The sequence below is a fragment of the Phodopus roborovskii genome, unplaced genomic scaffold (genome assembly GCF_943737965.1).
Source record: "Phodopus roborovskii unplaced genomic scaffold, PHOROB, whole genome shotgun sequence".
NCBI lineage: Eukaryota > Metazoa > Chordata > Mammalia > Rodentia > Cricetidae > Phodopus > Phodopus roborovskii.
In genome coordinates, this window is record NW_026126567.1 from 18,021,250 (window position 1) to 18,038,429 (window position 17,180).

Below are 17,180 nucleotides of genomic sequence, written 5' to 3' on the forward strand. Positions count from 1 at the left end.
GCAGGCCTCCAGGCACTTAGATGGAAAGCCAGCCTCACCTTCAAGACCAGACATCAAGTTTAATGTTGACACCCAGGCCCATTTGGACTGGGCAGCAGTTTGTAGTACCTGGAAAACTATGCCATTAGTATTTCTTGGGAAACTGTGTCATTTTGTCTATTGGTATAAGAGATACCTGCTATTTCCTGCCATGTAATATGAATAATCAGTTCAAAATCCTACCCCTAAGACTACACAAAAATGCTCAACAATATCTGTTACTGTGAACGTTCTCAGTAATGTTGAAAGGTAATTAAACTACACATCGACATTTGCAGTGAGGCTTACTTGGTATTCAAGAAAGACTCAGAGCTCTCACCAGCATCTCTGTAAAGAACCAGTACTTCAACAACGTTAGAAAAGGCACCTGCCAGGGTCAGGGTCTGGGAATCAAGGACGCAGGGACTAAGATGAGAAAAGCAGAAGGGTCAGTGTGGAGGGAAAGTGATTAAGTTTTGTCTTAGACATGGAATGGAAAGGATGATTTTGGGAGAATCCAGCAGCTCTGGGGAGAGACTGGGGTTGGGGTTAATAATGGGGGTTTTCTGCTTAGTCACGGAAGCCTTGAGGATGGGAGTCTGTGAGGGGAGGGAAGTGAGAACAGGCTGGCAGATCTGCAGGACAAAGGACACTGCCACAGGTAGGTGAAGGAAGAGGCTTTGAGGGGGAGCCTGGAGCAGGAGGGGAGTCATCACAGAACTAGAGGAGGGGTGGCCTCCAGCATCATATGACCTTCAGGATGGCAAGCAGAAAAGTCAGACTCAGCAGAGGGAGTTCTCAGAGTAGCGTACAAGGTCTTAGCTCTCTCTCTCTCTCTCTCTCTCTCTCTCTCTCTCTCTCTCTCTCTCTCTCTTGGTGTGTGTGTGTGAGAGAGAGACAGAGACAGAGACTGCCTACTGAGGGGGTAATGACTTTCTTTGGTGAAGTTTGACTTCCAATTTTAGAATTAAAGGGCAGAGGTGCATGATCTGAGTCACTGGTGTGGAATTAGGTTTAGGAAGACTCTGTGGGGCTTTTTGAAAGTGAACTAGAAAAGGCCATCAGTAGGTGTGTGTGTGTGTGTGTGTGTGTGTGTGTGTGTGTGTGTGTGTGCACATGAACACTTTTGTAGTTTTCAAAGCTTTCTTACACAGTTTCTTCTTTCATCCTCACAAAAAGTTTCCCAAAGTGGGTTCCAGCAGCCCCATCTCAGAGACAAGGACTTGGAACTTTCAAGTTGTAACTTGCCCAAGACATCAAGGTTTGGGATATTAATCCCACTGAATGAGAATAAACACCATTACCTAAATTCTATGATCAAATTAAGCAAGCTTTGTTTTCTGTCAGACAGGGATATCTCCCTAAAGCAGGGGTAGAGAAAATAGCATCGAATATAGGAGACTGTGAGGTTTATATAGACCCCCCCTAAAAAAAGCTGCAAGACCAGGGGCTTTTTAAGGGTTAGGGGATTTCCAGAGGAATTTTGGTTATGTAGAAACTTGTCTGAACATTTCAAAATTATTTGGCAAACCATCTTATCTTATCAGGGTGGAGGTTAATGTATAGGGTGTGGAACATGTCAAATTCCAGAAAATGGGTCAAGACCTGGTCAAAACCAAGTTTTACAGAAAACAAGAATAAACTCATTTTGATCTTTTAACATTTTAAGTCTTAAGACAGAGTCAGGCTTGTCTATCTCCCCCCTTGTCTTATGTGATCCTTTCAAATTCTTGATAGGGAATGGTCATTTATTTCTGTTGTATGGGCTGATAATACCAGTGGAGGGTTAAGTATCTTAGCATTTTCTATTTACCGAGAGACAATACTTACTTGTACCATGGCTAGGGTCTCTCTAATTATGTTTGATTGGCTAGTATAGAAAGAATAAATTTTTCTTAAAGCTACCTTCTTTGTTCTGCATAGAGCAATTGAATGCCTTATCATATTGTAGAACTGTTTTAGCGAGTGAATCTACTTATTGATCTTGGTCTATTTCATCCTTCCTGATGTTCCCACCCTTTAATACTGTTTCTCATGTTGTGGTGACCCCAACCATACATTTATTGTCTTTATTTTTGAGACAGAATTTCCTTGTGTAACAGCCCTGGCTGTCCTGAAACTTACTTTGTAGAGATCCACCTGCCACTGTGGCAAAGATTAAAACAACAGTTTCCTTCAAGTTCTTTCATTTCTGCCCCAGTCTCTACCTGTTGGTAGTGTTCCACTCAGCTGGTAGACACCATCTAGCTCAAACTCATAGAGATCCACCTGCCTCTGTCTCTGAGTGCTGGGATTAAAGGAGTGCACCACCACCACCTAGCCTCATAACATTACATTTATTGTTACTACATAACTGCAATTTTGCTACTGTTATGAATCACCATGTAAATATTGGTGTTTCCCAATCGTCTTAAGTGACCCCCGTGGGAGGTTGAGAAACACTGTCTGTCTGGTTTTAATGGGTACCTTTTGACAACGGGGAGCCTGATATGCCAGTGGGCATTATAGACAGCCATTTCATCTCCCTTGCCAGGAAGTTTCCTTTGGATCTAATGTTTCAGCCGTTGTTGAGGATAAGGGGTGATGTATTCTCTTTATGACTTCCTGCTGAAACTTGGACGTCATTGTCTGGTTCAGGAAGGCTGGAATATTAGCCAAAGGCCTAGAATGGATTAGGGCAATGGGGCATTCATCAAAAAGTGTCTGGTTTGCTGACCCAGCTGAAGACACAGGGAGCAATCATATCTACTGGCCTGGTTCACATCAGCTCTCAGCAAGTCCAGGGCTCTTCAGTTTTGTAGGACGACCTGGGGCTGGCATGGTGTAGATCACCTTTGGAGCAGTTTGTAGTCTGCAGCTAGATGGTGTCAACCAGCTGAGTGGAACACTACCAACAGGTAGAGACTGGGGCAGAAATTAAAGAACTTGAAGGAAACTGTTGGTTTAATCTTTGCCACAGTGGCTGTGTCTTAATCTACTGCTATTTCAGCCAGCAGCTATGACTCTGCAGTTACCAGCAGCAGCTCTGCTGCTCAGGCTATAACCTGGTGAGAATTCTTTTCCCATAGGCATTGGCCCTGAAACTGCCTCTAAAGGTAGCTTTAGCTAAATCTCTATCATTCTATTTATACATAAAAGTCAAGATTCAAAGGCTAGGGTGAAAATCTGTGAGCTCAGAGAGGCTCAGTAGTGAGTAGCTAGCCTCTTCTCCTTGCTGGCATCTCCGAAGACCTGTGCTTCTGCTCCATCAAACCAGAAAAAGCCATGCCAATAGAATCTGGCACTTTGTCTAATCTTTTTTCCATTAAATATTTTAAATGTCATATCCTATAGACTCTGGAAAGTTTTGAGGGCCATCTAATAAGTATACCTGATTTTAAATAAACTAGTTTCCCTCTCGGTTCCCAGCATTCAAGAAACAGGTTGGCAGATCTACCTTGCCCTAGTAACCAGGGCAGGAGACAAACAAAACAATACCAGATGTCATAGAAGGAGATACCCTGTAAGATTTACTGCTGAAGGCTCCCTCCTCAGACAGTTGCTTCCTGGTTTCTTTTTAGTGTGTCACAATCTGCCAAACCAAAAACATGCCTCAGAATCTTGGAACATCTTCACAGTGAACACCTTCTGAAGCAGCCTTCTTGTCCTGGAGTTTTGGAGTAAAGGTCCAGCTTCAGAATGTGGGTTGGAGTCTTGATCTCGCTGGGGCCTCCAATTGCTAATCCCACCAAATGAGAGTAAAGACCCATTTGGTCAAATTATGCAAACTTTATTTTCTGTCAGACATGGCTAATCTCCTTAAAGTGGGGTTTGAGAAAATAACATCAAATATAGGAGACAGTGGGGTTTATATAGTCAAAACAAACAAACAAACAAACAAACAAACAAACAAATAAATAAATAAAAATTAAAAAAAAAAACAAAAACAAAACACCTTCAAGACTGGGTGGGGAGTGGTTTCAAGGATTTCCAGAGGAATTTTGATTATAAAGGAATTTGGTTAAAAATGTCAAAAATTTTGACAGAACATTTTATCTTCAGGGTGGAGATTAGAGTTTAGACATAGAACAAGTCAAATTCTAGGAAATGGATCAAGACCTGGTCAAATCCAAGTTTTACAGAAAATAGAAATGAATTTATTTTGACCTTGAAAAAAATGGCTTTTAATTTTTAAGATGGAGTCAGGATGGTCCATCAGGGGCTCTAATCTCTTCTCCTTATCCACTGCATTCAGAGATCTTGGTTAAAGGTAATGCATCATGGGGTGCTTCTGCTTTGGGCCACAGTTGAATGGAATACATGTTAAACTTCTTAAAGATTAACTATTCTGTGCCCTTTTAGGAAGAAGGAAAGACAAGGGTTGATCAAAGTTCAGTTGGGTTCATGTGACTTGGAAGTATGAGACAGTATGTTCACCCTCTCTTACTGTAGAGTAGCTAGAGCAGGTGTTCTTGGCAACTGTCTTAGTTAGGTTTTCTATTTATGTGAAGAGACACCATGGCTGTAACAACTGTTATAAATGAAGACATATAATTGGGGGTAGTTTACAGTTTCAGAGGTTTAGTTAGTTATCATCATAGTGGCACACAGGCAGACATGGTACTGGAAAGGTAGCTGAGAGGTCTACACTTAGATAGGCAGACAGCAGGAATAGACCGCCTCACTGGGCATGGCTTGAGTATCTGAGACCTCAAAGCCTGCCCACAGTGACACACTTCCTCCAACAAAGCCACACTACTCCAGCAAGGCCACACCTCCAAATAGTGCCACTCCCTATGGGCCTGTGGGGGCTATTTTAGTCAAGCTACCACAGGAGCCTCTACCTTAGTAGGTTAATGAGAGTTTACTGAGTGGCAGTTGTGTTCCAGCTATGTTTATGGATATAAACATAAGCTATTTTCTATCCAGGAGATGACAGATAGTGAAGCTAAGCACTGTTACACAAATACACGCAATTTTTCACCACGGAAACAAATAACCACTTAGTTATAGCATTGGTGGTATCATGGCAAGTACAGCTGCTTTCTTTCCATGTTGTAGGCTCCTAAATAACCACAGAGAGACTTCTTATAAGTATGAAAGCTTGGATTGTTCCTAACTAGCTCTTACTACTTAAATTAACCCATTTCTATTCATCTACATGGTAAGAAGCCCTAGCCAAAACAGCCAAAAGTTTTATAATTGATATAGTGTCCGTGTGCTTATTTGGGGCTGAGAAGGACAGCAAAACATGGTGAGACAAGAAAACTCCAACTACAACTGACTGATTGGAGTTCTAATTCAGGAACACATCCGAGCCCATTAGCTTGGCTCTTTGAGAGAGGTCTTGCCAAACTTCACAGGATGAGAGATAAGAACATGTGTTTGTCGTAGGGAGATGTTAGGTTAGGTATTGCCATCATTTCCTGGGAAGAATGATTCTTGTGCAACCAATCAGGAACAGAACAGGTTTTTGGATGTTAGCCAAGCAGGACTTCATAGTTTAATTTGGGGGAGGGGGAGAAGAGCAAAGAAAAGTCACCCTTATTGTCAAGCATGCACATGCACTTTTGTATCCTATCTGACTGATACCTGTCATGTGTTTTTATTTTATGGAGACATATCAATATTTACAAAATCTTCCCTAACTCTAAAAAAATCTCTTCAGATTCTTCTACTAGGTTAGCTTAGTAGTTCAGAGCACTTGCTGCCCCTCTAGAGGACTGGACTTCGGCTCTCAGAACCTATGTCAGGTGACTTACAACCACTGGGAACTCCAGCTCCAGAGGATCTGCCACTCACTTCAGGCTTCTGCAGGCACAAACACACCATACTATTTTGTGACAAAACTTTTCTTGGGGAGACACAGCATACAGTCTACTCACCCCAGATGGGGAGCCCATGACAGACCAAAGTACAGATACCATCCAAGTCCAACATGGGGAACCATGAGTTTTACCGGGGTTATTTACAGGAAGATGAGTGACGTGACAGGTTACAGGTGCAGAAATGACTCAGAGACAGTGGCACCACTAAGGCCCAACCCTGCACGCATCGGTGACAGCTCACAGAAGCTGGGGAGCTGTGGCACACTACACACCTGCAGGCAGCTCGGTAGACTGCAGTGTCATTTTCAAGTGACTCATCTGGTCTAAACCTCATCCAGGCTGCTCAGCTGGTTTTTGCTTCTTCCTGTCTGCTGGTCTATTCTCCTTGAAGCTTAGCTCTCTCAGCACTGAGAGGGACTCTCTGCTTTTATTGTTTACTCTAGTAGGGAGGAGCCTAATGAATCTGATCAGTTTCAGGGAGTTCCTGCAGCTATTTTGAGTTGTTCACCTTTATGCTTAAAGAGATTCCCTGTAGTATGGAATGTTCCATTGAGGAAACTGTTAAGCAACACGCATACTCAGACACATGCATATACACACCTTTAGTCCCAGTACTCCGAAGGCAGAGGCAGGTGGGTCTCTGTGAGTTCGAGGCCAGCCTGGTCTACAGAGTGAGTTCCAGGACAAGCTCCAAAGCAATACAAAGAAACCCCGTCTCAAAAACAAAACAAAACAAATCTTACCTTTTCTCTCCCAAATTCTGCTGAAGGGAATAAAGTTACACTTTCCAAAATCTTTTAGCTGATCTAATCCTTCCTATTTCCTATAAACTGGATTTCCAATTATTTTTGTGTTGATATTCCAGTACCTGCTGGCATCCTTCCTCTGCTCTCCAAGGTGAGACAGAGATTGGTTTTTCTTATTATAATGACCATTTGCTGGCGTCATTAGCTCTGTGCTAACACAAATGCTGTGCCTAGAACTGTTAGAAGCACAATTTGTAAATTGCTTGGCAGCATTGTAAAGGAGATGATCACAGCCTTGGTGTGGCATGTGCCTTTAATCTTGGGAGGCTGAGGGTGGTGGATGGATCTCTATGAGTTCAAGCCCAGCCTGGTCTACATAGTGAATACCAGGTCAGTCAGCGCTACACAGTGAGACCCTGTCTCACGAAACACAAAACAACAACGAAAAGATGATGAAGACATCTCCATTTATAGCTGAGAAAGTGGAGCTGAAGACGACTGAGTTCCCAAGGGACGAGTCTGTGATTCTAGCCTGTTTTTTCTTTTTTTCTGCCAAGTGCTGATTTCTTACTTTATTCTATTGTATCGGTCTTCTGTTTCTTCAGCTGCCATTTTCCCGCTACTTTAGGCATCCAAAGTGAGATCTTCCTGTGCTAGGAGCCATTGGTGGTTGAGGAAAAGTACAATGGACGTGCCCCTTAACAAAGCTCTGTTGTTGATCGTCTCAACCCTCCTCTTCTGCCACATTTTAGAACAGATTTGCAAGGGAACTCTGCCTGGCTGTAGCCTGTCATTGTAATCTTAGCTGAAGAGATACAACTGCCCGAAATGATTAAATTAAAATGCAATTCAGAAAGTTACATGTCTAAAGGAATAAAGCACACAATTTCTTATATATGATTCTTCAATATTCCAGCTGTTTGGGAGCCATTGGTGTGTCTTTGTTCCTTGGAATAAGGAGGACTTATTCATCTCTGCATTAACTCATCTCAACTGCATATTCCATGCCCACCCCCAGATCTGTGTATGTTCTCCAAAGCCTGAGATACAAATGTCTTTTGTTGGAGAAGGGAAGATGCCAAGAGCCTCGTGCTAATAGCTTCCTCCTCCAGTCACTAACAAGAACCATAGCCACTGGGCATTTCTTTAAAGCCTTGGGCAGCAAATGAGACTTCCCAGCTATTAGTCTGGCAGTATGCTTTTAAGATCCTTGAAGCAAACAGTTAGGAACCGGTAATGGCTAATTCAATTGTTTTTTATTGTGCTTGTTTTAACTTTGTTGTATCAGGTCATCCCTTTAGCAGATTTCAGCTATTCTAATCGTGTCCCATCCCCTCCCCCACAGCCCCTTAAAGACAGAATAAGCCATTGGCTTCTTAAGAATCTAACTGGAGGGGAGGAGATTGGCCAAATGGCTCAGCCAGTAAAGCCGCTTGCTGGTTGCCAACCTGAGTTCAGTTCTCGAACCCTTGGGACGCGGAAGGGTATTCTTGGATCTCACATTTCGTGCAGTACACTGCTGCACCTAAATAAATGAGGGTTTTTTTTTTTTTTTTTGCTTTTTTTTAAGTAACCTGGGGGGAAGCTAGTCCCAAGCAGTGTCTTGCAGTGAAAGAACATCACAATCATGCACACTTGGAAGTGAGTTCTGCAGCAACTTCTTAACAGTTAGTGTTAGCTCAGGCTAGCAAAGGCTTCAGGGAGGTCAGCAGGAGAGAGATGTTTAATGTGTTTGAGGTTTTGTTTTGTTTTAGTTTGTGCAGCTCTAGCTTGTACCAGGAGCTCAAGATACCCCCTTACACCACCCAACAGATGGACCACCCAGTAAACAAACAGCAAACACACCGTGCAGTAGGGCTAGAAGACTAACAGGAGGTTCCTCGTCCAGATAGGCAAGGCTCCTCTCCAGGCTGAAGGAAAAGTAGGTCTGAGAGACGGAGCTTCGTCTGATATTTGGGACCTGGTTAAAGCAGGAAAAGAAGGGATGCTGGGGCTATGGACATACAGCCAGTAGACCTCACAGTCATCCTGCTGTTCAAAACCCAATCCAGGCCACAACATCCCACAGGGTACCAACCACTCCACTGGCGATACCTGATTTGCTCTTCTCTGTCCAAGGCTATGAGAGTAATCGCTCCTGTAGGAGAGACACAGATATGCTGAAGACAGTATCAGAACCAGGATTTGAACTCTGACCTGGATGATATTCAGCCACCTCCCTTCTATACGGTGCTGCCTTATCTAGGAAAGATCACAGGAAAATAAGGTGACCACTGTCTCCATAACTTCATTCTGCTGGAACCAACAGTTATACCAAACAGAAAAAGCTTTTAAAATTCACTGGAACCCATGAGGATCAGCAACCCCTGAGCTGCTGGTTTTATTCATCTGCCTATTTTAAGGAAAGGGTTATTTAAGCTTGGCTCATGGTTCAAGTACTTATGACCTACGTTACCTTAGGTGAATCACGTAGCCTAAGAGTAATGACTTGTAGACATGCTCAGTGGTGTTACCAGCTCTAAGAGAGATCAGATGAGCCCCTGCCCTTCATGCAGGTTCTCAACACTGATCTGCACTTCATCCATTTTATTAGCTCCTGTGAGTGGCTGCTATGTGCTGGTAACCACAACACTGTGACAAGCAGGAACTTGGCGGTTTGGTCAAGATTCAGGAGTATATGCAAATAATATTTGCAAAGCACCATGAGAATTGGCCAAGTAGGAGCACAAGGGAGGGAGAGGCATTTTGACATGTATGGAGAATGCCCAAAGCTCAGGCATCAAAGGGGAAGGGGCAGAGTATGGATTGTCGCTCACCAATGTGAATCTTACCGCATACAAAAGGAAAAGCAACATCAACCACAAACTTGTTTCCTAAAAATATTCTTAATATATGCAAATGTTGGAGGGCAAAACAGGAAACCCGGTGAGAGTCAAGGGCCAACACTTCCTTCCCAAGCCTCTTGTGCCTACTGTAGGCAATCTTGGAAGTTTCCTGCAGGATGTACACCAGAGAGGAGCAGCCTGACCCAGAGTCATTTGCTCCTCAGGACTTTCTTTTAAAAGAAGTTAATTTCATTGTGCATGTTCTCTGTGGCCTTGGGGAATACCTCCCGCCAAAATAGTAATATTCAAAAGAAATTTAGGAGGAAATGACTCATTCAAGGTCTAAATGGGCCACATGTGACATCGGGGAACTGCATTCCAGATTGCACAGGGTTGCTGTCCATCACAGGTTACAGTGCAAATGTGGCATCCCAGGCTGCCTGGGGATGAGTTTGGGTTCTAGCATTTACTAACTGGGTGACCTGATTTATGTAGAGAAACCACCATAGCATTTGGTCCAAGAAATGAAAACAGATTCCCTTTAGTTCTTACCTGAAGGTTTTTCCTGGTGCCGATATGTGGTTCTTCAGCCACTGCCTGGTGTGGCACCACTTAGGATACGTTCATAGACATCTTTGTAATATAACCCAAATCAGAGAGCATGCTTTAAAGTATAAGAATGCCTCAAAGAGAACCAGGATGTATCCCTGGTGCACGAAAGGACTTTGAGAGCACATTCCCCATGGAGGGATACTCCCTTAACCTGGACGCAGGAGAGAGGGCCTAGTCCCTACTCCAAATGATTTGACAGATTTTGATGATCCCTCCTGGAAGGCATCACCCTCCCTGTGGAGTGGGGGTGGGTGGGATGGGATGGGAGGGAGTTGGGGGGGGGACATGGGAGGGAGGGAGAGGGAACTGGGCTTGATATGTAAAATAAGAAAAAATTGTATATATGATAAAAAGAATGCCTCAAAGTTAGGTTTCACATTTATATAACCTGGTGGTGGTATTACATATAAGTTGTATATTACATAATCTCCACCTACACAATCATGGAGAAAGACTGACCATAACGATGACACTGTGTGGGGGGTTACCTAGCGAAATAGTAAATTGGGAGAACGACAAACATGCCCTCTAGGTCAAGGCTATGCAGTAAAGCTTGAGATGGCATGGAAGTAAGGTTAGAGCAAAGCAAAACAAATATATATTTATAGGCTGCTTTTTTTTCCTTCCCATCCTCGGCTAGATTTGGGGGGGCCATCTGGTATACTCTGTTCTAATATGCTTTCATTATTTATGGTGATCTTTACTACCTAAAAATGCAAGCTAGCTGGACAGCCTGACTCCAGTGAAGCACTACTCATTGCTTCAGCGTTCACAGGCCTCAGACTCTGGTTTCACTTTTTTGAACATGTCTTCTCTCTCCAAGACTAATTAGGCCATCCTGGATACAAGCTTGTTAGGCTAAAGAAAAAGAATGGAAGAGACACATTCTTTCCCCTGAGAGCCATTTATCTGAACATCTTTCATGTGCTACATAGTAGGGACATAGGATATATCCCTGTCCCTGAAAATTAAGCAACTCCTAAAATACAAGGGAGTGTCGGCATGTAAAAAGGAAAGGGTTCGACACAAGACCCTTCTCTTGAGAAAAGAGGTAGGCCCTACTCTTCCTCACCCTATAGCACAGAGTGAACGTGTTCAGTTGATAAAAGTCTCTTGAGTAGAAGAAAACTTTGCACTTGAGGAGAGCCAAAGGGCTGATGGGGGATGTCCTTCTGTATGCTGTGAATATGTGTTTCTCTTAGTGGTTGATGAATAAATGCTGATTGTTCAATAGCCAGGCAGGAAGTATAGGCAGGGCTACCAGACGAGGAGAATGCTGGGAAGAAGAAGGCAGAGAGGAGCCACCCAAGGAGTAGCATGCCGGCGGGGGAACATTACAGGTAAGCCACAGCCTCGGCAATACACAGATTAATAGAAACGGGTTAATAATTAAGAGAGAGCTAGCCACTAAGAAGCCTGAGCCATCAGCCAAACAGTTTATAATTAATATAAGCCTCTGTATGTTTATTTAGGACTAAACAGCTAAGGCACCAGGCAGGACAGAAACTCCATCTTCACAGACAGCACTGTGGTTCCATGCAGGTTTCACTGACTGCTGGGAAAACAGATGAGGAAGACCAGATTTAAGATGGTGCTCAAGAGCCATGGTATCATTTAGATCCAAAATGTCTCCCAAAGCCCTGCCTGTTCATCTTGTTTTTCTCCATAGTACCATGAGAAGGTGGTGGAAACCGTTAAGAGATGAATGAGGATGTCTGGGAGGTTAAGTCACATCTTGAGAGGGGTTTGTGAGGATCTGGTCATACCATAAGGTAAGCATCTTGTTCCATCATGTACCCCTACTGTGACGCACAGACTATCATAGGCCCCAAATCTGTAAGGTCAACTGGCAGAAACCTTCCAAGCTGTAGGCCCAAATAAATGGCTCCACTTCATAAGTGGATTTGTCACATGCATTTGTTACAATACCAAAAAATCTTATTAGTGTGGCTTACACAAAGGTGAGAAAAGTTGTGGGACACTAACACAAGTAGAAAACTCAGGGAGGTCATCCACATTGGTCCTGAAGTCAACTGTCACCTGGCCTCACTGCCATCTGACCGGCAGACCCAGATAATAGAACTTTACTCCTCAGTGGCAGAAAACGTGAGGCAAAGGACTCTGTGTTGGGTTGGGTGAAAGGATGCAGTCAAAAGGAAGGCCCCTGCCAGTTATGAGCCCACTTTAAAGTAACGAGCATCTATCTGTTTGGGGATATTCACCACTAAATCAGGTTGAATTAGACCAGGAACCGTCAAGGACAGATGCTAGACAGAGAAGGTGGCAACAGCTGTATCGGGAGACAGTCTTTAGAACACAAATCCTTCCACTAGGGAGTGATGGTGGGAAGGTCTTCTGCCTGAGATGCTGTCCTGGGTGCCATTTCCCACCTCCATGTGCCTTGGGGATGATTTCAAAGTTTAAAATCGGAAGAGGAACCAGACATGGTCACGGTGGCACAAGCCTGTAATCTCAACACTTGGGAGGTGGAGGCAGAAAGATTAACAGTTCAAGGCCAGCCTTGGCTATATGAGGCCCTGTCACAAAAGACAGAATGAAATTATCAACAACAAACACAAAACAAAAGGCAAACAGAAAATCAGAAGGTGGACAGATTTGGGAGTGGCGGTAAAGTAACTTTCTAATACGCATAGCACCCTGGACTTAACCTCCAACATCAAGATAAGTAAATAAGAACAGAAAGTAGGCAGATCTTAATCTGTATTGATTCCACTTTGAAAGTGATAGGCCCTACATGTGGAAAAGAAAAAAGAATTTTAGTAAAAGACTGTGTTAACAGGGTTGAGAAAGAGGTGCCCAAACGGCATTCAGGTCTGACCCGAGAAGCGCTCCAGATGATTCTATGAGTACAACGTTGAGCAAAGGAGGCTAAGAGGTCAGATGTAGGTGGTGAAGAGAGAGGAAGCAAGCCACAGACTCTGGTGTCAAGGGGACAACATAAGGGCAAAGTAACATCCGTTATCCTTGCCATCGCCAAGGACGGCAAGGCCGTCTCTGGTCTATGTGGGGAGCTCCAAGCCAGTCAGGACTGCAGAATGAGACCCTGTCTAAAAGCAAAACAAAAACCAGACAACAACAACAAACAGTAAACTCTAAAACAAAACTGTTCGCCAGTAAGCTGTATAATTCTGTGCTCAGGGTCAAGCCCACACATCACTGCTACCTATCACAAATAAAAACTACATGAGGGCAGCAGATATTACACTGATTGATAACCACAGTTTCTCTCTCTCTCTCTCTCTGTGTGTGTGTGTGTGTGTGTGTGTGTGTGTGTGTGTGTGTGTGTGTGTGTGTAGTTAAAAGAAGGCGGAGGAATTTAGAGGCACCAACAGATGAAACTCTCAGGGAGAAATACTGTCTACAGCTGTGGCTAGAGATGGCTTACAGCCTGTTGTCACTAGAAAGGGGGCATTTGATATGATCTGCAGAGACTTGGAGAACTCTGACAGACGGTCAGAGATTAGCATTTCAAGAGGAGAATCCATCCAAGACAAGCAAAGAGGGATGGTGGGAGAGCCGAGAAAGGACGGATGGAGATCACAAAGGCTTTCCACGCCGAAGTATAGGTCTGTTTTTCATTACTGTAATGACTTCATGAAGAAAATAGGTTTGCTTTGGCATCTGGTGTGTGTGTGTGTGTGTGTGTGTGTGTGTGTGTGTGTGTGTATCTGTCTGTCTGTAGGGCAATGCCTACCATTGCCCATGTGTGTTTCTCTCTGTGTCTCTTTGTGTGTGTGTGTGTGTGTCTGACTGCCTTTGCCTGAGTCTGTGTGTGTATGTGTGCCTGTCTGTCTGTCTGTCTCTGCCTGCCTTTGCCCATGTGTGTGTTCTCTGTGTCTCTCTTTGTATACGTGTGTGTGTGTGTGTGTGTGTGTGTGTGTGTGTATACATGTGTCTGTCTGTCTCTGACTGCCTTTGCTTGAGTCTGTGTGTGTGTGTGTGTGTGTGTGTCTGTCAGTCTGTCTGTCTATCTGTATGTATGTCTCCCCCTCTCTCTCTGACACAGGGTCTCATTATGTAGCTTTCCCTGGCCTTGAATTCACTATAGTCCATAGTAGCACGATTCTCTTGCTGCAACCTCCTGAGTGCTGGGATTAGAGGTATGCGCCACACCTAGCTTTGCTTTTAGCCTTCTTGTTGGCAGAGTCCTGCGGTGGCACAGAACACTACATAACAAGAGACAGGGAGTGTACATGCATGTCCGTTTTTGTCTCCATTTTAAAAGCAGCCTATTCCTCCATGGAGGCTCCACCCTGCCAACTGATAGCTAAGTTTCCACTTAAATTTTCTTTACGTTTATTTATTTTCCAGGTGGAGCATGTGACACAGTACATGTGTGGAGATCAAAGACAACTTGTGAGAGTCAGTTATTTTTTCTACCTGTGGTCCTGGAGCTCCAACTCCAGTTGTCTGTCAGGCTTGGTGGCAGGTGCCTTCACCTGCTAAGCCATCTCTGACTCCTGTTTGTATTTTTTTTATGCCTTACAATGTGAATCATCTCAGTACACATGGTCTGCCAGGACAGACCAAAGCAGCACCTGGGGACAGAGGTTTGCTTCGGCTTGTGGAAAATGGAAGGAAAGTTCTGCAGAGTCTCACAGGTTGCCAGGTGGGGAGGTTCAGTTAACTCTGTCAGAGTGCTTTGTCAGGTCTCTGGGTGACAAATTGTGGAGAAGAAAGAACGAGTGATAGAGAAATTAGAAAGTGTTGTAATCAGGTGTATGAGAATAAATTGAGAAGTTTATACTGTGAATTACTCTGTACTTCATCACAGAAAACCCCCCAAAGACAGACTTAGGCAAAACAGAAGTTAATTCTGTCTCCTGTGAGGGTCCAGAGAGGCAATCTGGGGCTGGTGTGTTTGTTCTGCAGAATCTGCAAGGCTCAAGGGCCCTTGGCTCCTGGCCCTGCCTTTCCTAAGTACAGCCTGCTGTTGTTAGGCCTGGGGGAATCCATGTCTGTACCAGAAAGCAAAATGGAGGAGCAAGGGGGAAGAGGGGGCAGTGAGTCTAACCAGGGTCTTTGAGGCATTGTTCCCAGCAGCAGTTTCCAATGGGTACCATCTCATCTCAGATCCTAACAATATGGCCACATCTACCAAGGGCAGCCAGAGAAAGAGGCGTCTTGCAACCATATTCCCAACCAAGGGCTCTGTCACTGACTAGGAAAGGAAAAATGGGTACCAGGAATTTGCTGGCTTCTGCAGCTACCATGTCATCAAATCAAAAGAGGAAGGTCAAGAGGCTGTAATTTATAGTGGCAGAAAATTATTCTCTGGATTTTCATGAAAAAGAATTTTCAAATTATCTTCCATCCTAGAATCTTGTTTCTAAGTGGATTACCCTGGAAACCAAATAACCTTAGAGATAACACTGGCTTTGCCTCAAGTGGCCAAGGCTACCCATGCCACTGAAAGGGTTGTTTCGCCCAGGTCTTCATGACCCTGCTGTAATAACTCTCCCTTAGAGCTGCTCTTAAATGGAAAATAAATTCCATTATCCTAATGTTAAAATACAGTTGTTTAAGCACAGCCTGATAGCCTGTGGACCATTTCCAGGCCCAATTATTTTAGCTCTTTGGTGAAACAGCCATAGCCCCTGGCTCCCCACATCAGAGACTTGCCAGTGGTCTCCCCTCCACTGGGTACCCTGCCACCACTGCCTGAAGCCTCTTCTTAAGCCACTGCTGACAAGTGACTCTGTTCCACCTGTGTGGCTAATGTGCCCTGCATGTACTGCCTTGTGTGTTTGTTTGAGGTGCTGGGGACAACCTGGGGCTCTTTGTGTGCTAGGCAGGACTCTACCACCGAGCTACTTCTCCAGAAAAATGTTCTGCCTTAAAACTCCTTTGTCTTGCCCTCAAAATCTCATCCTACACACTCTGAGATGCTACCATTGCTTTCTGGCTTGTGAGAGCAAATCTGAGAGGTGTTCTGTACCCTTCTCCGTCGCTCTCCACCCTCTGCCTTCGGTTTCTATCTCTGGGTGATTGGTTCACTCACTTATAATGAAGCTTTGTGTTTGAATAGAGGCAGGTTTCCTACTGGGATGTTAAGGATCCAGAGAAGTACCACGGCTGTGTTTACAGGCATTAAAATTTTTACAGACAATGGTAAATATATGCACTATTACCACATGGAAAAAACAAATATGTAGAACCAGGTAAGGATGTGGAAGTACAATCAAACCATCACTGGGGTGTCTTGGTCTTAATTATTTGAACTGCTTTTTATGCTTTATTTATTTACTTTTTTTTTTTTTTTTTTTGAGACAAGTTCTCTTTATGTAACTCTGGCTGTCCTGGGACTCTTTATGTAGACCAAGCTGTCCTTGAACTCATAGAGATCTGCCTTTCTCTGCCTCTTGAGTGCTGGGATTAAAGGCATGCACCACCATGCCTGGCTAAATCTTTTTTATTTTGTTTGTACAAGTGTTTCACCTGCACACACAGGCACCACAGGCATGCCTGGTGCCTTAGGAGTACAAAGAGGATGTTTGTCCCTGGAACCACAGTTAAGGGTGGTTGTGAACCAACGTGGGGATCCTAGGGCCTGAACCCAGGTCCTCTGCAAGAGCGGCAAGTGCTCTTAACCACTGGCTCATCTATCTCTTCAGCCCCCAGGTTTTATTTTATTAACTTAAGAGGTTTTCCAGAGTGTCATTGTCACGTTGTGTTTCCACACAGTAGTCTGGAAGTTGTTCTGTAGTCTGGAAATTGTTCCTTTGTTCATTCCTTCGTGTGTCCATCTGCCTGGTGGCACTGATCCCAAGCGGCTCACCGCAGGGGAGCTACAGAAGTCAAGTTCCCCTTTCCTCAGACCTTCCGTTCTGGAGTAGTGGTCCTCAGACACAGCTGACTAAGTTTTCTGAAGAGCATTTGATGATGTTGGGGACACTTTGGGGTGTAGGGCATTGCTGTCACCCAGAAGATGCTGCTACAGTTTCATCCCTTGCCGCCACCACAGCACCTGCAGTGTTGCAGCCCTGAGCTGTCACTGGACACCTCAGGCCTCCCCATATGCTGCCCCTGCCCATCTTCGCCTGCTTCACGGTTAAGATGGAGACAGTTACTACAGCAGATGCCAAGGCACCAAGCATCAGTTCCATCTGTCTGGCTGAGGTCTCTCTGTCCCGTGGTTGGTGGAGGTGCTG